This window comes from Hylobates moloch, unplaced genomic scaffold, assembly GCF_009828535.3.
Source record: "Hylobates moloch isolate HMO894 unplaced genomic scaffold, HMol_V3 SCAFFOLD_8, whole genome shotgun sequence".
NCBI classification, from domain to species: Eukaryota; Metazoa; Chordata; class Mammalia; order Primates; family Hylobatidae; genus Hylobates; species Hylobates moloch.
The window spans coordinates 72262621-72286762 of NW_026652283.1; the positions used below are offsets into that span (position 1 = coordinate 72262621).

Genomic DNA, 24142 nt, shown 5'->3' on the forward strand with positions numbered 1-24142 from the left:
TTTTAGTAGAGACGGGGTTTCACCGTGTTAGCCAGGATGGTCTCAATCTCCTGACCTTGTGATCCGCCCGCCTCGGCCTCCGAAAATGCTGGGATTACAGACATGAGCCACCATGCCCAGCCGAGCTTGTTGATTTTCAATGGAAATTGGGTTTGGCTGTGAGCTGTGACAGTTGCCGATCTCTTAAGTATCCTTATGTTGCAATGATGCTAAAAGTGGCACTCATTCAGGCCAAGTAAAGACCAAGTCCTTTGAGATGACAATTCCACAGTTTCAGAATTTCTGCAGACAATTCAAGGAGATTGCTGCAGTTATTGAAACTATGTGAAATGGATTATTTGGTTGATAAATTACTATCATTCTAAAGTCATGGACTTCACTTTCTGCAACAAAACCGCATAAGAATGAAATATTTATTGAATGAAAATTGCACTTTTTTTTTTTTTTGAGACGGAGTCTCGCTCTGTCACCCAGGCTGGAGTGCAGTGGCGCGATCTCGGCTCACTGCAAGCTCTGCCTCCCGGGTTCACACCATTCTCCTGCCTCAGCCTCTCCGAGTAGCTGGGACTACAGGCGCCCGCCACAACGCCCGACTAATATTTTTTGTATTTTTAGTAGAGACGGGGTTTCACGGTCTTGATCTCCTGACCTCGTGATCCGCCCGCCTCGGCCTCCCAAAGTGCTGGGATTACAAGCGTGAGCCACCGCGCCCGGCCTACTCAGAGACTTCTTTGAGCCTTGTATGAAGACTTACCTGAAGCCCAGATCTACCTAGGATTGTGAGGCAATATTTTCCCTTTATTATTTAAGCCAATTTTCTGATAAAGTGCCTTAACCTGCTAAACTACTATCTGTCTAGCATTCAGTCCATTGGACATTTCTTTAAAAAAAAAAATGGAACAGTTCATGAATTTGTGCATCAACCTCGCACAGGGGCCATGTTAATCTTCTCTATATTATTCCAATGTTAGTATATGTGCTGCCGAAGTGAGCACCATTGAACATCTCTGATGTCTTTCTACATTCTGCACAGCCTCAACCTGCAACCAGGTGCTTCTCTTTTGCTCTCTCACTACCACCCCCAACTCCTTAACTCTCCTCGTTTGCTTATTCATCCCACAATCCACTTTCTCCTCTAGGTTCTTGCCAGATTAGAGCTCCTGGCGCAGTCAGCCAACATTGTTCCATGCTAGCCCCTGGACATTTGTATCATACAACAGCACGTAAGTCTTCACTGCTGCCTTGGTAATTCTCTCATCCTTCTCTTCTTAATTTTCTTCTTTTTTTTTTTTTTTTTTTTTTGACTAAGTTTTGCTCTTTCATCCTGTCTGGAGTGTAATGGTGTGATCTTGGCTCACTGCAACTTGAGCCTCCCGGGTTCAAGCTATTCTCCTGCCTCAGCCTCCCGAATAGCTGGGATTACAGGCGCGTGCCACCATGCCCAGAAAATTTTTGTATTTTTAGTAGAAATGGCGTTTCACCATGTTAGCCAGGCTGGTCTGGAACTCCTGATCCTAGGTGAGATCCGCCCGCCTCGGACTCCCAAAGTGCTGGGATTACAGGCGTGAGCCACTGCGCCCGGCCTCTTCTTAATTTTCCAAAGCCTTTGTCACATGGCATCCCTAAACCATCTCTTCTTCCTACCTCCTCAGATAATTTCACCCGCAGCAGTGGAAAAGATGAAGTCATTCGACATCAGCTGTCACTCTACACAGCTATCTTGGGGTTCTACCTAGAGCGGTATCTTGAGTCCCTCCAGAAATACTCTCCACGGTCTCTTTCCTCTTCATTTGATTCCTCGGACAATAATAAGGTGTAGTCCCACTAAGCGAGATACAGCCTGAGAACATCAGGGTCGCAGACTCTCCTTAAAGTTAAGTAGCGCTTCCATCTTACCCAAGTCCAATTTACCTAGCTTCAGTCTCTTCATCTTTAAAACACGTTTAATACTTTGCTCGTGGCACTGTTGTAAAACTAGTTAAACACGAGAATGTGAAAATGCTTCTAAATTCAGTGCTGGGCAAACATAAGGCGTATTTTGTTCCAAATATGAGCTGGTTTCCCTTGATCCGGCCAAGTCTGTCCCCTAGGTCTCTTCTACTCCGTTTTTCTCCAGTCCCAGGGGGAGGCTCTCAGTGGCCGCGGTGGCCTGGCCCCAGGGCGTCCACGCTCCCCGCCAAGCGCTCCTTAGGGACCCGACAGGATCAGGAAAACTCCACGACGAGCATTCGAGCACGCCTGGAGCCCTGCCCCACTATCTCGGGGCTCTGGCTGCAGCGCTGACTGCGCCGGAAGTTTCCTGAGGAAGCACCATCGAGTTCACCCCTGTGCCCTCGGTTATGACCCCCCGCGAGCAGCCCGGGCCTTACTTGCTTTGCTGGCTACTTCCCTGCGCGCCCTGATCCCGAAGCTGTGGGTGGCCCTCCCGGGTACTTTTCTCGTGGGTCAGGGACGCAGTGGTGAGCCTCTGACTTTTAAGAATCATTTGTGGGAAACCAACTGCCACCGGGTTTCCGTAGTGTAGTGGTTATCACGTTCGCCTCACACGTGAAAGGTCCCCGGTTCGAAACCGGGCGGAAACAGAGTGGTTCATCTTTTTTGTTTTTTTTCCTTCCCCCATATCCTCTCGAATTCTACATAAGAATCCGCCAAGATCGCAGTGAGATCCCGGAACTCTAGGTCCGACGAGAGTTGGAAGGACTGAAGGGCAGACCCGAGCAGCCGAGCGGCTCTCGACAACGGGCTCGGAGCGGGCGGCGCCCCTGGCAGCTGTGGGCGACTGGGTCCCTCTGGAGCCGTGAGACCTTTTGACATCAGCAGGCACCGTGTCGCGGTTCCGCCCCGTCAGTTTTTGTGTCTTTTCTGACACCCAGAAGGCACTTCGGACACACTGGGAACCGGAAATGGCTGCTCAGTGAATGAAGTCGTCACTTCCGACCCGGACCCCTGAGGAGCAACTTGTGGTTCAGGGGCCTAGTCCTGAACGGCGGGTCCTTTTTTCAGACCCTGCTCAGGCTCTGGCTCTGGCTCCGGCCTCTTCGGCTGAGACTGCGACGGGTCGGTTTCCTCCACATAGTTTACAAACCCGTATAGAGATTCAAGAGTGCGCTGGTGATTATCTCGCTTTGCGCTGATTGCCGGTATCATGAACCCAGTAGTCCAGAGGAACGAACCGAACGTGGTGACGGAGGGGGGATCACAGTCACTCAGCTCTATCACCCCCCACCAAACTTGCCTTTATTGTGTTTATTTTCTCATTTGTCACCATCCAGTTCTCAGTCACGAAAATGTTAGTTCTTTCTCTTTCAAGATTCTTAGGTTCTAAATCAGGTGGAAAGAATGTACATTTTTAATTAAAAGATTTTCACAACTCTCCTAAAAGGAGGACAAACAATTTGAACAGACACTTGATAAAAAAAAAAAAAAAAAAAAAGATATATGGGGCCGGGCGCAGTGGCTCACGCCTGTAATCCCAGCACTTTGGGAGGCTGAGGTGGGTGGATCACGAGGTCAGGGGTTCAAGACCAGCCTGACCAACATGGTGAAACCCCATCTCTACTAAAAATATAAAAATTAGCTGGGCGTGGTGGCTGGCGCCTGTAATCCCAGCTACTCAGGAGGCTGAGGCAGGAGAATTGCTTGAACCAGGGAAGCGGAGATTGCAGTGAGCTGAGATCACACCATTGCACTCTAGCCTGGGCAACAGAGCGAGACTCCATCTCAAAAAAAAAAAAAAAAATATGTGGATTGCAAATAATCACATGGAAAGATGTCCAACGTCATTAATCATTAGGGAAATGCAAATTTAAAACAATGAGATACCACTACACACATATCAGAATGTCTAAAATTTAAAAGACTGACCATACCAAGTTGTCAAGGATGTGGAGAAACCGGAACACTCATTCACTGCTGGTGGGAATGTAAAATGGTACATTCACTTTGGAAAACAGTTTGGTGGTTTTTAAAAACATTAAACTACTACAATATGACTCATCCATTCCACTCCTAGGTATTTACCAAGAGTAAATAGAGCATATGCCCATACAAAAGCCTGCACACACGCGTTCATGGCAGCTCTATTTGTAATAGCCCCAAACTGTAGACTACCCAAATGTCAACAAGTGAAAGACCAATCCATACAATGCAATGTTACTCAGCCAAAAAAAGGACGGAACTGCTCATATATACAATAACATGAATCTCAAGTATGCTGAGTAAAAAAAGCCACTGCACCCAGCCTCCATTACAGCATTTTGAATTTAAAATAAAACATTTTTCGGCCAGGCACTGTCTTTCACGCCTTTAATCCCAGCACTTTGGGAGGCTGAGGTGAGCGCATCCCTTGAGCCCAGGAATTTGAGACCAGCCTGGCCAACATGGCGAAACCACATCTCTAGTAAAAATACAACAATTAGCCGGCCGTGGTGGCGTGCACCTGTAATCCCAGCTACTCCAGAGGCTGAGGCTTGAGACTTGCTTGAGCCTGAGAGGCGAAGGTTGTAGTGAGCAGAGATCCAGACTGGGCAACAGAGAGAATCTGTCTCAAAAAAAAAAAATAGGCCCTATGAACTGTGCCTAACATGTAAATCAGACCTGAATTGTGGTGATAATTTCCCAGGTGTATACACGTGTCAAAACTTGCACATTTTAAATATGTTCAGTTTATTGTATGTCAGTTAAGCCTTAACATAGCTATCATTGTAGCAGGACAAGCCACAGACAAGAACCCCTCAGACACCGAGTTGTAGAAGGAAAGGGCTTTTTTCAGCTGGGAGCATCGGTGGACTCACGTCTCCAAAAACCGAGCTCCCCGAGTGAGCAATTCCTATCCTTTTCAAGGGCTTACAGCTCTAAGGGGGTCCGTGTGAGAGGGTCATGATCGACTGAGCAAGCAGGGGGTACGTGACTGGGGGCTGCATGCACCGGTAATCAGAACAGAATAGAACAGGACAGGGATTTTCACGATGCTTTTCCATACAATGTCTGAGATCTATAGATAACACAAGCAGTTAGGTCAGGAGCTGATGTTTAACTACCAGGCCCAGGGCGCAGAGCTGGGCTATCTGCCTGTGGATTCCATTTGTGCCTTTTAGTTTTTACTTCTTCTTTCTGTGGAGGCAGAAATTGGGCATGAGACAATATAAGGGGTGGTCTCCTCCCTTATTATAATTTCTTAGTATTTCCCAGAAAAAATAAAAAAGCCCACATATTTGAAGGCTGTTTGGAATATTCATATAAAATACTGGTCGACCATCCCAAATCTGAAAATCTGAAATCCAAAATATTCCAAAATCCTAACCTTTTTGGGTGATGACAGGATGATCAAAGGAAATGCTCATTGGAGCATTGTGGATTACAGATTTTCAGATTTGAGATACTCAACTAGGGTGGGTAAAATGCAAATATTCCAAAATCTGAAAAAAATCAAAATTTGAAACAATTCTGGTCCCAAGTATTTTAGATAAAGGATTCTCAACCTGTACTTTTTTTTTTTTTGAGACAGAGTTTCGCTCTTGTCATCCAGGCTGGAGTGCAATGGCATGATCTCGGCTCACTGCAACCTTGCTTCCCAAGTTCAAGCAATTCTCCTGCCTCAGCATCCCAAGTAGCTGGGATTACAGGCGCCCACCACCACACCCGGCTGATTTTTGTATTTTTAGCAGAGATGGGGTTTTGCCATGTTGGCCAGGCTGGTCTCGAACTCCTGACCTCAGGAGATCCACCCACCTTGGCCTCCCAAAGTGCTGGGGATTACAAGCGTGAGCCACTGCACCTGGCCAACCTGTACATATTTTTAAGGCTTTTTTTTTTTCTTTTTTTTAGACAGGGTCTTTCTCTGTCACCCAGGCTGGAGTGACTACATAATTTCTTTCTACCTCCTGTATCAGGACTACAGGCATGCACCACCAGGGCCTGATATATATATATATATAAAATATTAAAATATATATATATAAATAAAATAAAATATATATATATATATATATTTTTTTTTTTTTGATACGGAGTCTTGCTCTGTCACCCAGGCTGGAATACCATTGATCTCGGCTTACTGCAACCTCTGCCTCCTAGGATTACAGATGCCCGCCACCTCACCTGGCTATGTTTTGCATTTTTAGTAGAGACGAGGTTTTGCCATGTTGGCCAGGCTGGTCTCAAACTTCTGACCTCAGGTGATCAACACACCTTGGCCTCCCAAAGTGCTAAGATTACAGGCGTGAGCCACCGCACCCTGCTGGGCCTGCTAATGTATAATTTTTAAAAATTAAAAATTAATTTAAACTGCTAAAGTTTAATTTTTAAACTTTTTTGGTAGAAAGTGAGTCTCACTAAAACTGCCTAGCTGGCCTTGAACTCCTGGCCTCCAGAGATTCTCGGGCTTTGACCTCCCAAAGTGCTGAGATTATAAGCATGAACCACCACACCCAGCCTTACATTTTTCTGTAATCAAAAATTTTATATGGCCAGGCACAGTGGCTCATGCCTGTAATCCCAGCACTTTGGAAGGCCAAGGCAGGCTGATCACCTGAGGTCAGGAGTTCAAGACCAGCCTGGTCCAACATAGTGAAACCCTGTTTCTACTAAAAATACAAAAATTAGCAGGGCATGGTGTTGGGTAGCTATAATCCCAGCTACTCAGCAGGCTGAGGCAGGAGAATCGCTTGAACCTGGGAGGCAGAGGTTGCAGTGAGCTGCAATCGTGCCACTGCACTGCAGCCTAGGTGACAGACTGAGACTCCGTTCCAAAAAAAAATTTTTCTTCGTATGGATAGGTGTGGTGGTTTATTCCTATAATTCTAGCACTTTGGGAGGCTGAGGCAGGAGGATGGCTTGAGCCCAGGCAGTCTGATCACTTGAGCCCAGGAGTTCAAGACTAGCCTGGGCAACATGGCAAAACCCAGGCTCTACCAAAAACACAAAAATTATCCAGACATGGTGGCTCATACCTGTGGTCCTAGCTGCTTGGGAGGGTGAGATGGGAGGATCGCTTGAGCCTGGAGGCAGAAGTTTCAGTGAGCCATGATTCTGCTGATACAGGAGATAGAAATTATTTAGGAGATAGTGAGGGCAGAAGAGTCCTCAGTAGAATTTCTTTGCTAACAAAAAAGCAGCCCCCAAAATCATTTCTAAGAAAGAGCAGCCTGAAAAATTGAGCTGCAAACATAGGTAAGCAAGCTGGAAGCTTGCATGGGGGAATGCTGGCAGCTGTGCCAATAAAAAAGGAGCACCTGGGGGCCAGGCATGTCCACCATGGAGGCTCCATCTTCCCTTTTTTTGTTACCACATGTACAGTAATAAAGAAATGGGCAACATGGTGCAGCTCAAGCAGTGAACCTGCCTGCATAATCAAAGATTGGGGTGGAGGAGGCCAGAGATTCCCATCCTATGCAAATAGCACACCTGGTCAGACCAGTTTTTTGCATGCTATGTAGATCAGACTCTGCCTCCCACCAGCTCATCTAAAAACCCTCTGAATTTCACCGCGGGTCTGGCAACCCGTTTTTCCAGGACCCCTCTCTGCAGCAGAGAGCTATTCTCTTTCTTTCGTCTATTAAACTTCCACTCGCAGCCTCACTCTTTGTGTGTCTGCATCCTTATTCTTGGTGGCTGTGAGACAATGAACCTCGGGTGTTACTCCAGATAACAAGGCTGTTTCAGTGCCACTGCACTCCAGCCTGGGCAACAGAGTGAGACCCTGTCTCAAACAAAAAACAAATCCCTGTCTTCATAGAGTTTACATCCTAGTTTGTGAGGCAGATAATAAGATAAAATATATGGTTTGTGTGATAATTGTGAAGAAGTATACATTTGGTCTTTGCCCTTAGTTCCTAACATAGATCTAAAACACTTATAATTTCCTGAGTAATAGGGGTGAGAGGAGTGTCTTTCGTTATTCATAATAAGCCCCTTCCAAGCATACCTGAGTTTATACTAATGAGGTGATTCCTGGAAGATGGGGGCCAGTTTCCAGAGAAACCAACCAGATGATCAGAGGGCTGGAACTTTCAGCTCCATCGCCAACCTCTGGGGAGGAGAAAGGGGCTGGAGATTGACTCCAATGGTCAATGATTTCATCAATTCTGTCTAAGTAATGGAACCTATGTTCAAACCCTAAACAACAAGGTTCCAAGAGTTTCTGGCTTAGTGAACACACTGTGGTGCTGGGAAGGTGGCAAGCCTAAATAGAGCATGGATGCTCCAAGCCCTCACCCATACTTGCCCTCGGTGCATCTTCCATTTGGCTGTCCATCTGTAAACTTTGTCATATTCTTTATTTTATTATTATTATTATTGCAGACAGAGTCTCACTCTGTTTTCCAGGCTGGAGTGCAGTGGTGCGATTTCAGCTCACTGCAACCTCCACCTCCTGAGTTCAAGCGATTCTCTCAGCCTCCCCAGTAGCTGGGATTACAGGCGCCTGCCACTACACCCAGCCAATTTTTGTATTTTTAGTAGAGATGGAGTTTCATCATGCTGGCCAGGCTGGTCTTGAACTCCTGACCTCTCAGGTGATCCACCCACCTCAGCCTCCCAAAGTGCTGGGATTACAAGCATGAGCCACTGCGCCCGGCCTTGTCATATTCTTTATAATAAACCAGTAAATGTAAGTAAATGTCTCCCTGAGTTTTGTGAGCCATTATGGCAAATTATCAAACAAGAGGAGGGTGTTGGGAAAGCCCCAGTTGATAGCCAATTGGTGAGAAGTACAGATGACAATCTGGAACTTGTGATTGACATCTGAAGTGAGGAGCAGTCTTGTGAGCCTGAGTCCTTAACCTGTGGGAACTTCATTAATTCCAGGTAGTTAGTGCCAGACTTGAGTTAGATGGGAGGACACACAATTGGTGACCATTGAGAACTGGAGAATTCCTTGGTGTGTAAAACCCACACATTTGGTGTCAAAAGTGTGTGGGCAGAAGAAACAGTTTTTATTTAGTATGTCAGATGTGACAAGTGCTAAACAGAAATAAAGGGAAACAGGAGATGAAATATCTGGGTGTCTTCGTATGTGGAATTTTAGATAGTGTGGCCAAGGCAGGCCCCCTGAGAAGTAACTTTTGTGTTAAGACCTAAAGGAAGTGAGGGAACTAGCCATGTAGAATACCTAGAGGAGAAGCTTCCAGGCTGAGGGGCTATAAAGTGCAAAAGTTCTGTGGCAGCAGCAAGCTGTTGTGTCCCAGAAACAGCAAAAACCAGTGTAGCCAGATCAGAGTGAGCTAGGAGGAGGTGAAGGGTCTTGTGGAACACAGCAAGGATTTTGGCTTTCACTTTGCATGATGGGATCCTGGGGAAATGCATTTCCCTGCAAGTACAACAGGGAGAGTTAGGGCAGGGAATGGATCTCAGAGCAAAAAATATAAATGTGGTACATGTGGTTTCACTGGGGCTTCTTGATGGTATGGGAGAGGGAAACTACAGCCAAATAGCAGCAAGAAAGGAATAACTACAGTTCCCATCGTGGCCCTGCTTTCTCCTCTGTCCTGATCCCAAAGTGGTTGATTCCTTCCCCTCACCCTTGTCTCAGACCAACCACTCTAGCACTCCTAGTTTACCCATTCCATTAGCTCCTTTCTAAGCAAATACCAGCAACATGAGGCAGTGGGGGAAGAAGAGGATAGGACAAATTCCTCAGAGCTTTGTGGATCTTGAAAAGAGTCCATCCCTGTTGGTCAGAATATTTCAGGACTTTACAGAGAGTACAGTGAAATAGTAGAGTGATGGGCCTGTGCCATCCAGTCGGGCCAGGATTTTCTAAAGTCTGATCCTAGCTAGGTGCACTGGGACACACCTGTAGTCGCAAAGACTTGGGAGAATGAAATGGGAGGATCACTTGAGCCCAGGAGTTTGAAGCTGCTGTGAGCTATGATTGCGGCACTGCATTCCATCCATGGGTGACAGAGTGAAACTCCATGTCAAAAAATATACACAAAAAACAAAGTCTGATCCTTGCTAGGATACAAGAGGGAAATCCAGGGGCAGATAGATAGGACTTGTTTGTGAAAAGAAACAAGACCATGGCGTCCCATGGAATTTCTAAGGTACATTTTATAATGGGGCCCCTTGAGATTTTACCACACCAGCATTTTGAGTGACTGAAAGGATGAAAATTCTGATCAGGCCCTTGCTTGCTTGCACTTGTGTTTTGCCCAATATTCCTTCTACAATATAATTATAAACTGCTGATGTACTGTTTTCTTTGTCAAGCAGGAGAATATAACTTCACGGTCTTGAAAAAAAAAAAAATGCAGAAGGAACAGGCATGGTGGCTCATGCCTGTAATCCCAGCACTTTGGGAGGCCGAGGCTGGCAGATCACCTGAGGTCAGGAGTCTGAGAACAGCCTGGCCAACATGGTGAAACCCTGTCTCTACTAAATATACAAAAATTAGCCAGGCGTGGTGGTGCACACTATAATCCCAGCTACTAGGGAGGTTGAGGCAGGAGAATCACTTGAACCTGCAGCCTCGACGTTCCAGGCTCAAGCGATTCTCCCACCTCAGCCTCCTGAGTAGCTGTGACCACAGGCGACTGCCACCACACCCAGCTGATTTTATTTTATTTTATTTATTTATTTATTTATTTATTTATTTATTTATTTATTTATTTTTTTGAGACGGAGTCTTGCTCTGTCGCCCAGGCTGGAGTGCAGTGGCACGATCTCGGCTCACTGCAAGCTCCACCTCCCGGGTTCACGCCATTCTCCTGCCTCAGCCTCCCGCGTAGCTGGGACTACAGGCGCCCGCCATCACGCCCGGCTAATTTTTTGTATTTTTAGTAGAGACGGGGTTTCAACATGTTAGCCAGGATGGTCTCGATCTCCTGACCTTGTGATCCGCCCGCCTCGGCCTCCCAAAGTGCTGGGATTACAGGCTTGAGCCACCGCGCCCGGCCGATTTTATTTTATTTTGTAGAGACAAGTCTTATTATATGCCCAGGCTAGAAATGCATCTTTTAATTCCCATAGGTGAGCCCTCTGCCAAAACAGTAGTAAAAAGCTGGAAGTACGTTAAAGCTCAGCTGTAGAAAGAGTTTTAAATCACTCATTTTGCATGTCATCCTGCTCTTGGACAGACTCAAGACTTACTGCTAACTGAAAAGATGGGTGAAGAGTAGTGTGTAGTGTGGGGTTTTTGAGTAAGGGGAAAATGGAGGAAATATATTTATGCATATTAATATATATACATGTATGGATCTATTTGGCCTCCCACACGAGCGGGTTCCCAAAATGTTAGGAAAAATAACAAAAATAATGCAAATACAAACAACACAGTATAACTACATTGCATTAGGTATTACAAGTAATCCATAGCTGATTTAAAGTGTGTGGGAGGATGTGCGTAGTTGTAGGTAAATACTATGCCATTTTATAGGAGGGACTTGAGCGTCCGCAGATTTTAGTACGGGGTGCTGTCCTGGAGCTAATCTGCCTGCGGATACTGAGGGACGACTGGAGATCATCTAGGAAGGGCACGCAAAAACCGTAACAGTTGTTGCTTCGGGGAAAGAGAATGGGGGAACTCAGGGTAGGGATGGAAAAGAGACTTGCAGCCGCGAATCACGCCGCGCCGAGGTGCCCCGCATCCAGCCCTGTGCTCCCCCCCTGGCCCAGGCGCGCTGCCAGGCAGAGTTCCTTGCCCAGCCCCAGAGAAGGCAGCCCATCTCCTGGGCACCGATCCTGAACGTCGGCCAACCTTGCAGGCCTAGCGAAGACCCCAAATTCGACGCGGCAGGCCTGAGGCCTGGGGAAAAAGTGACCTGAATTTCCCGCAATCTCAAAGACACCCAGGGGCGCTCCAGCCCCTCCCGGCCCTCCTCCCTCATTCACTCTCACGCTTCGCCTCACCTCTGGCTCGGGCCTCTCCGCGCCCAGTCACTCCCACGCCCCGTCACTCCCACGCTCCGCCCCTCCTCTCACCCGCGTGGTGCTCTCAGTAGCTCTTGCGCCCCGCCCTTCTGCCCTGCTTCACTCGTGAGCCCCGCCTCTCTTTTCGTCCCGCCCCTCCTCTCGTCCCGACCATCCTTTCGTCCCGCCCCTCCTCTCGTCCCTCCCCCCCGCTCGTCCCTCCCCTCTTCTCGTCCCGCCCCGCCCTTCTGCCTTCCGTCACTCGTGAGCCCCGCCCCTCCTCTCGCCGCGCCCCGCCCCACGGCTCGCAGAGGTCCGGAGCTTTCCCGTCAGCAATGAGTCAAGACCGGAAGTCTGGGAAAGGCTGCTGTCAGTTCCCGACAGCGTGGGCTGGACAAGAAGGAGACGGTACTGGCAATACGTCGGTCGAAGGGAAGCGAAGCGGAGCACGCGCGGGCTGTGACGAGGGAGCGGAGAAACAGCTGTCCCATTAGCCTTGTGTAGACGTCCCGGGTTCAGCCCCAGGAGGACGAAAAGACCGTGCCGTGTCCTTCCCGAGGGGAGTGACGTTCCCATTGACCTGCACACCTCACCTCATACTCGTGCGTGGACGTGTTCCAGCCGAGTCCCGTTCACTCCAGCTCCTCCGTCTCCAACCCTAATCCTAATTATTGGTGTTTCGTTTGAAAGGGTTCTGTGAATTTGTCAAGCAGGAAAATTTGGGGTCCGACAGAATTAAGCAATTCTCTTTAATTAAATAGCTTTCGGAGTCTTTAATTTGCTAATATGCATTTTCTAATCTTAACTAATTTTTGCTTTACTTTTACTTTTTTTTTTTTTTTTTTTGAGACAGAGTTTGTCTCTTGTTGCCCAGCCTGGAGTGCAATGGCGCGATCTCGGCTCACTGCAACCTCCGCCTCCCAGGTGCAAGCGATTCTCCTGGCTCAGCCTTCCGAGTAGCTGGGATTTCAGGCATGTGCCACCACGCCCAGCTAATTTTTGTATTTTTAGTAGAGATGGGGGTTTCTCCATGTTGGTCAGGCTGGTGAACTGACCTCAGGTGATCCACCGGCCTCGGCCTCCCAAAGTGCTGGGATTAAGGCGTGAGCCGCCGTGCCCGGCCTGCTTTACATTTACTTTCTGTAAGGCTAAGTAATTTACAGTGTCATCTAATCCTTTTAATAATCTTACGAAGTAACCATTATCAAGATATTACAGATGAAGAAATAAAATTGTAGAGACACGCCCGAGATCCCCTTATATTAAGTGACGGAGCTAGATGCAAACCCAAATCATTTATACTGATTGCCCGCAAATCCCTTTTTACACTGGTGCATCACTTGAAACCAGTCCTACAAAGAATGTGCTTTATCTTGGAGTCCTTAGAGAGGTAAACTGAGGTTCGAACCACATAAAGGAACACGAGCCCCAGCCCTACCATGGAAGGGGTGGATTGCCTAGCTTCTTCTGGCCACAAGGTGAGGCAGTGAAGAAACTGCAGGAGGCTGGGTTTGGGGACCAGCAGTACTTCCTGCTGCCTTGAACAAATGCAGCTACTCATCTTTACACCGCTTGCAGAACACTCCCCAAATATTCCAGTGAAACCCTGAAGGCAAGGCCAGTGCTGGAAGGAATCTGAGCCTTCTGCTCCTGAGGGAAAGGATTTTATTTATTTTTATTTTATTTTTGAGACACAGTCTGGCTCTGTCGCGCAGGCTGGAGTACGGTGGCGCTATCTCGGCTCACTGCAACCTCCGCCTCCCCTCCCGGGTTCAAGAGATTCTCCTGCCTCAGCTTCCGGAGTAGCTGGGATTAACAGGCGCACGCCACCACACCCGGCTAATTTTTGTATTTTTGGTAGAGACGGGTTTCACCATGTTGGTCAGGCTGGTCTCGAACTCCTGACCTCCTGATCCGCCCGCCTGGGCCTCCGAAAGTGCTAGGATTACAGGCCTGAGCCACGGCGCCCGGCCAGGAATGGATTTTAAAACCCTTAGGAGGCCGGGCGCCGTGGCTCACGCCTGTAATCCCAGCACTTTGGGAAGCCGAGGCAGGCGGATCACGTCAGGAGATCGAGACCATCCTGGCAAACACGGTGAAACCCCGTCTCTACTAAAAATATAAAAAATTAGCGCCGGGCGCGGTGGCCCACGCTTGTAATCCCAGCACTTTGGGAGGCCGAGGCGGGTAGATCACGAGGTCAGGAGATCGAGACCACGGTGAAACCCTGTCTCTACTAAAAATACAAAAAATTAGCCGGGCGTGGTGGCGGGCGCCTGTAGTCCCAGCTACTCGGAGAGGCTGAGGCAGGAGAATGGCGTGAACCCGGGAGGCGGAGCTTGCAGTGAGCCGAGATTGCGCCACTGCACTCCAGCCTGGGTGACAGAGCGAGACTCCGTCTCAAAAAAAAAAAAAAAAAATTAGCTAGGCATAGTGGCGTTCGCCTGTAGTCCCAGCTATTCGGGAGGCTGAGCCAGGAGAATGGCATGAACCGGGGAGGGGAGGCGGAGCTGGCAGTGAGCCGATATCACACCACTGTACTCCAGCCTGGGTGCAAGACTCTGTCTCAAAAAAAATAAAAATAAAAATAAAAATAAATAAATAAATAAAACCCTTAGGAGTAGGTGGTGAGAACTTCACCCAGCCCTATCAGGAGTTGGGGGTATGGAGAGAGGAATGGATTTTGAACAGATTTGACTCCCATCTCCTTCCCAGGGAAGATACATAGACAAGAATAAATGTCTTTTGTAGAAGTCTGGAAATAAGACAAAGAAGCCCACTGGGCAGGGACTTGGCAACTAGAGGCAAATAGAATGCTATGAGATCACGGACTTGAGAAGTTCATGTTAGGATGATATTCCAAAAGCCCCAGCAGAAAAAAGCTGCACCTTGCTCAGCACAGAGTACCCAGGGACAAGGCCAGCCCAACACATCTGAAAGCATTAGGGTGCCAGAGTCCAGCCACAGGGACCTGAGGTTGCCTCCTTTTTCTGCTACCTCTAGGTCATTGGTTGCTCCACCTTCACCAAAATGCTACCTTAGGGAAGATAAGGGAGTGTTCCAATTACCTATTGGTGTGTAACAAACCACTCCAAACTTCCTGGTACAAAACAGCAACCAGTTTATTATGTCATGGATTCTGTGGGTCAAGAATTTGGAAAGGGTATAGTGGGGATGACTTGTCTCTGCTTCAGAATCACTGAGACTTCAGCTGAGAAGACTTGGAAGCCTGAGATGACTTACAAGCGTGGGGCTGGAATTGCTCATTCACATATGTAAAAGGTAAACTAAGGCACAAAAGAAATTTTAAGAGCTCATTTGACCAGCCAGGTGCTGTGGCTCACACCTGTAATCCCAGCACTTTGGGAGGCCGAGGCAGGTGGATCACAAGGTCAGGAGTTCTAGACCAGTCTGGCCAACATAATGAAACCCCGTCTCTACTAAAAATACAAAAAATTAGCCGGGCATGGTGGCACGCACCTGTAATCCCAGCTACTTGGGAGGCTGAGGCAGGAGAAATGCGTGAACTGGGAAGGCAGAGGTTGCAGTGAGCTGAGATCACACCACTGCACTCCAGCCCGGGTGACACTGCGAGACTCCATCTCAAAAAAAAAAAAAAAAAAATAGAGTTCATTTGAATAGAAAGCAACTAATGAATTGGGAAATACCAAACCAAAAGAAGTTTAATTTTCTCATGACAAATCATCAGGGGCAAGTATTTATGGGGTAAATGTGGAGCAAAATAAATAATTTGATTGATTGCAATTATACAGTTGCCTTATTCACTCATTCACCTTCTTGGAAAGTCCCTAGTTATATAAGTTTTTGGCCACTTCCAATTGGTTGAGCTTAAGTTTTGTTTTTCTTTAATACAGGCATTTACAAGAAATGGCTCAACATAAGTTTCCCTTGTGTTTGTAAATCAAGGTTGAGGTCACTTATGAGGCCTAACTGGTTTTGTCTGCTCAGAGATTCTTCAGGCCTGGTCTCCGTTTTAATTTACTTCAATATATGTCTGAGGTTATGCTGGCTGTTGACTGAGATCTCGGCTAGGATTGTCAGCAGGAACACCTATGTGGTTTCTCCATGAGGTTGCTCTGCTTCCTCATATCCAAGGTGGCTGGATTCTGAGTGACTCCTAAGACAATCAAGTGGAAGATGTATAACCTTTTTTGACCTTGCATCACTTCCACCTTACTTACAGGCCCACCCAAGTTCAAGAGGAAGGAATACAGACTCCACCTCTTAATGGGAGGAGTGTCACATTTAAGAAGAGCATGTGGTGTGGAATATCTTGTTACAACTCTCTTGAAAAGTACAACCTGGCTGGGCGCCCTGGCTCACGCCTGTAATCCCAGCACTTTGGGAGGCCGAGGCAGGCGGATCACCTGAGGTCAGGAGTTCAAGACCAGCCTGACCAACATGGAGAAACCCCATCTCTACTAAAAATACAAAATTAGCTGGGTGTGGTGGCACAGCTAACGTGGCTCCCAGCTACTTGGGAGGCTGAGGCAGGAGAATCGCTTGAACTGAGGAGGTGGAGGTTGCAGTGAGCCAAGATTGCACCATTGCACTCCAGCCTGGGCAACAAGAGGGAAACTCCCTCTAAAAAAAAAAAAAGAAAGAAAAGAAAAATACAACCTGCCACAGCCATTAAATTTCGAAGTGGTTATACAGAAATAGATAACCAAGACTTAGTGTTATGGGGTTTACTTAGTTCACCTAGGTAACTGCTTGGTATTGTTTGATTTGCTAGAATGAAATCTGCTAGTATTCCTTCTCTAATTAAAAAAATAACTTTAGGCTGGGAGTGGTGGCTCATGCCTGTAATCCCAGCACTTTGGGAGGCCAAGTCAAGCAGATCACTTGAGCCCAGGAGTTCGAGACAAGCCTGGGCAACATGGTGAAACCCTGTCTCTATAAAAAATACAAAAATTAGCTGGGCATGGTGGTTCAAGCCTGTAGGCCTAGCTGCTCGGGAGGCTGAGATTGGAGGATCACCTGAGCTTGGGGAGGTCGAGGCTTAGTGAGCTTCGATCCTGCCACTGCACTCCAGCCTGGGTGACAGAGTGAGATCCTGTATCAAAAAAAAAAAAAAGCGTTTAAAAATAAATAACTTTAAAAGAAGACACCTGAAATTGTGGCCAGACCTAGATTCTAATTCTGATTCCAATATTAACTGATTATGACCTGGGGCAAATCAAGTTCTCAATATCTCAATTTAAAAATGTTTCTGGCCGGGCACGGTGGCTCAAGCCTGTAATCCCAGCACTTTGGGAGGCTGAGGCGGGTGGATCACGAGGTCAGGAGATCGAGACCATCCTGGCTAACACGGTGAAACCCTGTCTCTACTAAAAAATACAAAAAAATTAGCCGGGCATGTTGGCGGGCGCCTGTGGTCCCAGCTACTCGGGAGGCTGAGGCAGGAGAATGGCGTGAACCCAGGAGGTGGAGGTTGCGGTGAGCCGAGATCGCGCCACCGCACTCCAGCCTGGGGGACAGAGAAAGACTCCGTCTCAAAAAAAAAAAAAAGTTCCTAAATGAGATAAAATAATTTAAATATTCTCTAAAAGTAGCTGGAAAAGGCAAACAAAATCAACATTGCATATTACATGCAGTTTTGCAAAATTTGGGCTCAGGTTCCTTGAGATGCTTACAAAAAATAAATTCAGTGGCTAAATAAACTGAGGAAATGCTGTATATTATATCCCTCTCCCACTCTTGAAGAGTCTCAGTAAACATTAGGAAATTTTTGTTTGTTTGTTTGTTTTTGTTTTTGTTTTTTTTTTGTTTTTTGAGACAGAGTCTTGCTCTGTCCCCCAGGCTGGAGTGCAGTGGCGCGATCTCGGCTCACTGCAAGCTCCGCCTCCCGGGTTCAGGCCATTCTCCTGCCTCAGCCTCTCCGAGTAGCTGGGACTACAGGCGCCCGCCACCACGCCCGGCTAATTTTTTTTTTTTTTGTATTTTTAGTAGAGACGGGGTTTCACCGTGTTAGCCAGGATGGTCTCGATCTCCTGACCTCGTGATCCGCCCGCCTAGGCCTCCCAAACTGCTGGGATTACAGGCTTGAGCCACCGCGCCCGGCCGACATTAGGAAATTAAACAGGCCAGGCGCGGTGGCTCACACCTGCAATCCCAGCACTTTGGGAAGCGGAGGCGGGTGGATCACATGAGGTCAGGAGTTTGAGACCAGCCTGACCAACATGGTGAAAACCCATCTCTACTAAAAATACAAAATTAGCTGGGTGTGGTTGGGCATGCCTGTAATCCCAGCTACTAGGGAGGCTGAGGCAGGAGAATCGCTTGAACCTGGGAGGCGGAGGTTGCGGTGAGCCAAGATCGCGCCACTGCACTCCAGCCTGGGTAACAAGAGCAAAACTCCATCTCAAAAAAAAGAAAAGAAATTAAACATCTGAGCATTCCCGTAGGAAATAAATTTATTCAATTTGTTTAACCAATCAAATTAGATGAAGGCTAGAGATTTAAGATTTCAGGGTCTGGGCTTTTGGGAACAGGCTGGTGTGGGGGTTTGCCAGACTACCTGAGTTTGGTAACTAGTTCTACAACTTACTGTGTGTTCTTGGAGAAGTTATTTAACTTTCTTAAGCTTCAATTTTTTCATATGCAAAATGTGCTATTATTATTCTAATTTTACATTTGGTTGTTGCAAAAATAAGTTAAAACCTTTTTGGTTACATTTTAATTTAATCATTTCTATAATGATGCGACTACTAACGCTAATCTAGACAGACTGTAGGCTAGCTTCTTTTTTTAGTTTTTTAATTTGATCTAGACTTTTTAGGAAATTACTCTGTGCAAGATTTCTGACAAAAAACAAGGGAGAGGGTAAAATTTAGAGTAGTTTGGGAGGTCGAGGCGGGCGGATCACTTGAGGTCAGGAGTTCAAGACCAGCCTGGCCAACATGGTGAAACCCCATCTCTACTAAAATACAAAAATTAGCTTGGCTTGGTGGTGCACACCTGTAATCTCAGTTACTCGGGAGGTGGAGGCATGAGAATTGCTTGAACCCAGGAGGCAGAGGTTGCAGTGACCTGAGATCATGGCACTGCACTCCAGCTTGGGCAACAGAGTAAAACTCTGTCTCAAAAAAAAAAAAAAAAAGAGAGACACAAGATCTCATCCTGGCATCAGTCACTGGTATCTCCTTTCATTACTCCTTGGCAGTCCTCAGTAAGTGTCACATTGCTTTTTTTCCCAATTTTTTTTATTGTGGTAACATTATATAACATAAAATTTATCATCCTAACCATTTGTGAGTGTACAGCTCAGTGGTATTAAATACATTCATATTGTTTTGCAACCATCACCATTATCCATTTCCAGAACTCTTTTCATCTTGCAAAACTGTAATTCTGTACTCATTAAGCAATAACTCCCGATCACCCCTCCCCTCAGCTCCTGGCAGCCACTCTTCTAATTTCTGTTCTATGATTTAGCTTCTCAAAGTACCTGATATCAGTGGAATCATACAGCATTTGTCCTTTCACGACTAGCTTATTTCACTGAGCATAATGTCCTCAAGTTTCATCCACGTTCTGGCATGTGTCAGAATTTCCTGCCTTTTCAAGGCTAAATAACATTCCATTATTTTTCACATAACCCTTTGTTACTTTAGGAATCATGGTCTGGGGGCTGGCCATTAGCAACCAATATGTTTGGGGAGAGAGATATCTTCCTCAATGGCCTATCTGCTTTGTTGATGGATTCCTAGAAAATTATGCTACATTTTGCATCCAGGAAGGGTCACCATACCTAATTAGCCCACTTTTTTCCTCCAGAATTTTAACGTGTCTGAAAATTCACCTCTTAAAGGAGGAAGTGAAGGCAAGAGCAAGAAAGATGTGGGAAATGGCAGAAATAATTCTTCAAATGAGTCCCTTCCTGGACAGCATTCTCAAGCTGGATATGCAAAAGAGCAGGACCACAGAGCTGCATTAAGGAATTAGATTTTATAGGATCAGAAAACGATCTTAGGAAACTGGGCCATTTTTAGTCTTCATTTCTTTTTGTGTTCTTATCAAAAATTGTAAAGGGGGTGGAAGATACATGCTGAGGTGGTAACCAACAAACATTCTCTTCAGAGGGTAAGACCACAGTGCTACAGAGAATAGAGAAGAATGGCATATACTTCCACAAACCGGAGTCAATGTTAGGAAAGATTTCACTCTAAGGGCTTCCCTGCTCAGGGAGTTCTTCCATGAGTAGCTTTCACTGTGCAAGATCAGGTGAGACCTAGGGTAGCCCAGGACACAAGGATCCTCCCATCATCCCCCAAGGGGCCACTTTCAATGTGGGCTAGTCTCTGCCCCTCCACGCCAGGAACTGAAGAGGCTGTGCCAGTACCTTTTCCCCGATCAGTCTCTGGGAAGGCAAAGTTTTTATGCATCTGGCCTCAGTGGTCAGTGAGACTGTGGGACCGTCCTGAAGGACAGGAGGTCCTGGAGTTCACCCTCATGACATCGTATCTGGCTTAGGACAATCACTCTTCATGCCCTGCTCATCACTCTTCCTCACCGTAGTTTCTCCCTAATGCAATGCCCTGTAGGGAGCTATTTCCCTGAGTATACAGTGATATCAGGATGTGAATCACCTTTTTCTGGGCAGAGGTGGTGGAATTTTTTACCATCATGAAGCTGAGGTTCCTTCCCCATTCTGAGTTGAAAAACCCAAATCTTGGCTCTTAGAGCTTCTCATATCCCTAATTCCTTATAAAACTTAACTCTGTCCCCAGCTCTTTACTATCCCATTGCTCAGCATCTTCTACCACGTCCTCCTTCTCCAGACTCTGATACCTAAAATATACAATTTTACGGCAGCAGGAGGAAATAGGCAAAGGATTTTTTCCTTTGTGGTGCTGGGTGTTGGGGATTAGTTGTAAAACTAGTCTCCACTAGAGGGAGACTTAATATCAAGAAAGAAATCAATATGCTCTGTGTCAAGTTGAGAGGAAGCAGAGGTATTGTTTATATAGCTTTTGTATGATGGCCAACTATCTCTTCTTTAAAAATCTTTTTGTTGTAAAAATGAAGAGAATTTATTTATTTATTTTAGAATTTTTTTAAATTTAATTTTGTTTTATAACTATGTAAAATACTTGGGTTTCAAAATAAACGCTATAAAACAAGGCATATTTAAATAAGTTTATCATCCACCCTCACACCTTCCACATCATTCCTTCTCTCTTCCTAAAGGTAATCACTTGATTTTTAGTAGAGATGAGGTCTCATTTATGTTGCCCAGCTGGTCTGGAAGTTCTGACCTCAAGTGATCCTCCTGAAGTGCTGGGATTACAGGCATGAGCACCGCAGCCGGCCATTGGTATTTCCTTCTCTATGAAATGTTTGTTTAATCTATAGCTCAGCTTCCTTTTTCTTTTTTCTTTTCTTTTTTTTTTTTTTTTTTGAGACAGTCTTGCTCTGTCGCCCAGTCTGGACTGCAGTGGCTTGATCTCAGCTCACAGCAACATCTGCCTTCCGAGTTCAAGTGATTCTCCTGCCTCAGCCTCCCGAGTAGCTGGGATTACAGGCACACGCCACCATGCCCAGCTAATTTTTGTATTTTTAGTAGAGACGAGGTTTCTCCATGTTGGTCAGGCTGGTCTCAAACTCCCGACTTCAGGTGATCCATCCGCCTCGGCCTCCCAAAGTGCTGGGATTACAGGCATGAGCCACCGTGCCTGGCACCTTCTTCTTTTTGTAATGAAAAATAAACAAACAAAAAAGCGCACTTGGCCAGGCCCAGCACTTTGGGAGGCTGAGGCGGGCAGATCACGAGGTTAAGAGATCGAGACCATCCTGGCCTACCTGGTGAAACCCTGTCTCTACTAAAAATACAAAAATTAGCTGGGCATGGTGGTGCACACCTGTAGTCCCAGCTGCTTGGGACTCTGAGGCAGGAAAATCACTTGAACCCGGAAGGCGGAGGTTGCAGTGAGCCAAGATCCAGCCACTGCACTCCAGCCTGGCAACAGAGCAAGATTCTGTCTCAAAAAACAAACAAACAAACAAAAAAACAAAAACACAAACACACATACACAAAACAACCCTCTTTTACTGAGGAGTATACATACAAAGTAACTTAGACAACCACTAAGAGTCCCTCACACTTTCTTTTTTTTTTCTTTTTGAGACTGAGTCTCACTCTGTCACCCAGGCTGGAGGGCAGTGGCGAGATCTCAGCTCACTGCAACCTCTGCCGCCTGCGTTCAAGAGATTCTCCTGCCTCAGGCTCCCGAGTAGCTGGGATTACAGCCCTCTGCCACTGCACCTGACTAATTTTTGCAGTTTTAGTAGAGACGGGGTATCACCATCTTGGCCAGGCTGGTCTTGAACCCCTGACCTTGTGATCAGACTGCCTCGGCCTCCCAAAGTGCTGGGATTACAGGTGTAAGCCACCACGCCTGGCCCCCTCACACTTTCATGTACTGACAAAACTATTCCATCTTTTTTTTTTTTGACAGTGTTTCACTCTTGTTGCCCAAGCTGGAGTGCAATGACATGATCTTGGCTCACTGCAACCTCCACCTCCCAGGCTCAAGCAATTCTCCTGCCTCAGCCTCCCAAGTAGCTGGGATTACAGGTATATGCCACCATGCCCAGCTACTTTTTGTATTTTTAGTAAAGACAGGGTTTCCCATGTTGGCCAGGCCGGTCTCGAACTCCTGACCTCAGGTGATCTGCCCGTCTCAGCCTCCCAAAGTGCTGGGATTACAGGCATGAGACACCATGCCTGGCCTAAAATAAATTTTTAGGACAGATCAGGCTGGCCCCATTTTCTAGCCCAGTTATTTACAGAGCTATTAGTCTTTTTCTTCTCTATTTTTAGAAGTTTTTCCTAAATCAAATATATTACTCTTTTGTAATATAATTTATAAATTTCTTTTCCCATTAGTCTTTTTACTTTTTTTTGTTGTTATGTAAAACATCAATTTGCATCTATGGGGATAATCAAACATTTTTTCCACCTTAGATCAATTAATATGGTGGATTATATTAATAGATTTCCTAATATTATATGTTCTTGCATTTTTGGAATATTATCCAGTTGGTCATGATAAATATTTTTTAACATGCTGTTGGATTCACTTTGCTAATGTTTTATATATATGTTATCAATATTAATACAAAAGTGAAATTGATCTATAATGGTTTTTTTTGGTTACAGTCTTTGTCATGACTGTAAAATTGAGGTTTGGAAATCAATGTTATACTTACTTTGCAAGATGATTTTGGGGGTTTCCCTTTTTTGTCATAGTCTAAAATAGTTTTAAAAGTTAAAGATTTGTTTTTTAAAGTTTGGTAGAATCATCTGTAAAACGATCTGGGCCTGCTTTGGTTTGTAGGGGAACTCCTTAACTAGTTTCTATGATTATTTTATGTCACTTGGCCGGTTTAAACTTGCTGTCTCTATAGGGGCAAATTTTGTTAAATTGAATTTTTTCAAAAAATCCATTTAATGTAGATTTTAAAATATTTTTACAAGAATATTTTTCAAATTTCCTCTTTTGTGTTACTTTATTTCCAGTTTCATGGATTTGTGCTTTCTAGTTTAGCTAAGAAATTATCAAAATTATTTTTACAAAGAAACGGTTTTGGATTCTTTAATTAGTATAATACTACCATTGTTATTGTTATTGTCGTTGTTTTCAAACCCATTAACTTCTGCCTTTATTTTTACTAATTTCTTATTTTTGTGTCATTTGGTTTACCCTGGGTTTTGTGTATAATATTTTGAGTTGGATTGTTATTTATTTTTACTTATATAGGTATTTAATGCTATAAACCTTTCCCTCATAGCTGTTTCTGCCGTCTCCCATAAATTCTGGGGGTTTTCATTGCTATTTTCAAAAACTTCTTCCGCGCCACCACCATGCTCTCGGTCCGCGTCCTGCTCACTTCCATCGCGGACCCGCAGCAACTGCAGCTCTTGCTGCTAAAGGATCTCAGTCTGGCCAACAAGGAGAACACGCCCTCGGCCCTGAGCCGGACTCGCGTCCTGGCCAGCAAGGCCGCGAGGAAGATCTTCCAGGAGCCGGCGGAGCCGAATACTAAAGTAGCTGCCCCTGGCGTGGAGGATGAACCACTGCTGAGAGAAAACCCCGCCACCTTATCATCTTCCCCATCGAGTACCATGATATTTGGCAGATGTATAAGAAGGCGGAGGCTTCCTTCTGGACCGAGGAGAGTGATTTTATATCCCGTCTTCTGGCTTTCTTTGCAGCAAGTGATGGCATAGTAAATGAAAACTTGGTGGACTGATTTAGCCAAGAAGTTC

General features: G+C 45.9%; 1 long non-coding RNA gene, 2 other non-coding genes and 1 pseudogene across 3 annotated transcripts; 2 read left to right on the forward strand and 2 right to left on the reverse strand.

Annotated features, from left to right (window-relative positions):
- Positions 1-888: 888 nt before the first annotated feature.
- On the reverse strand, positions 889-995 carry LOC116473928 (U6 spliceosomal RNA). The gene has a single exon (XR_004249490.1). It is a non-coding gene; the product is annotated as a U6 spliceosomal RNA (small nuclear RNA).
- Positions 996-2509: 1514 nt separating this feature from the next.
- Positions 2510-2582, forward strand: TRNAV-CAC (transfer RNA valine (anticodon CAC)). The gene has a single exon. It is a non-coding gene; the product is annotated as a tRNA-Val (tRNA).
- A 1856-nt stretch (positions 2583-4438) lies between these two features.
- LOC131384108 (uncharacterized) lies at positions 4439-11971 on the reverse strand. Its single transcript, XR_009214636.1, has 3 exons — positions 11920-11971; positions 6951-7032; positions 4439-5112 (listed from the first exon to the last, which is right to left on the reverse strand). It is a non-coding gene; the product is annotated as an uncharacterized LOC131384108 (long non-coding RNA).
- An 11766-nt stretch (positions 11972-23737) lies between these two features.
- Positions 23738-24142, forward strand: part of LOC116473330 (ribonucleoside-diphosphate reductase subunit M2-like) — a 488-nt pseudogene continuing 83 nt past the window's right edge.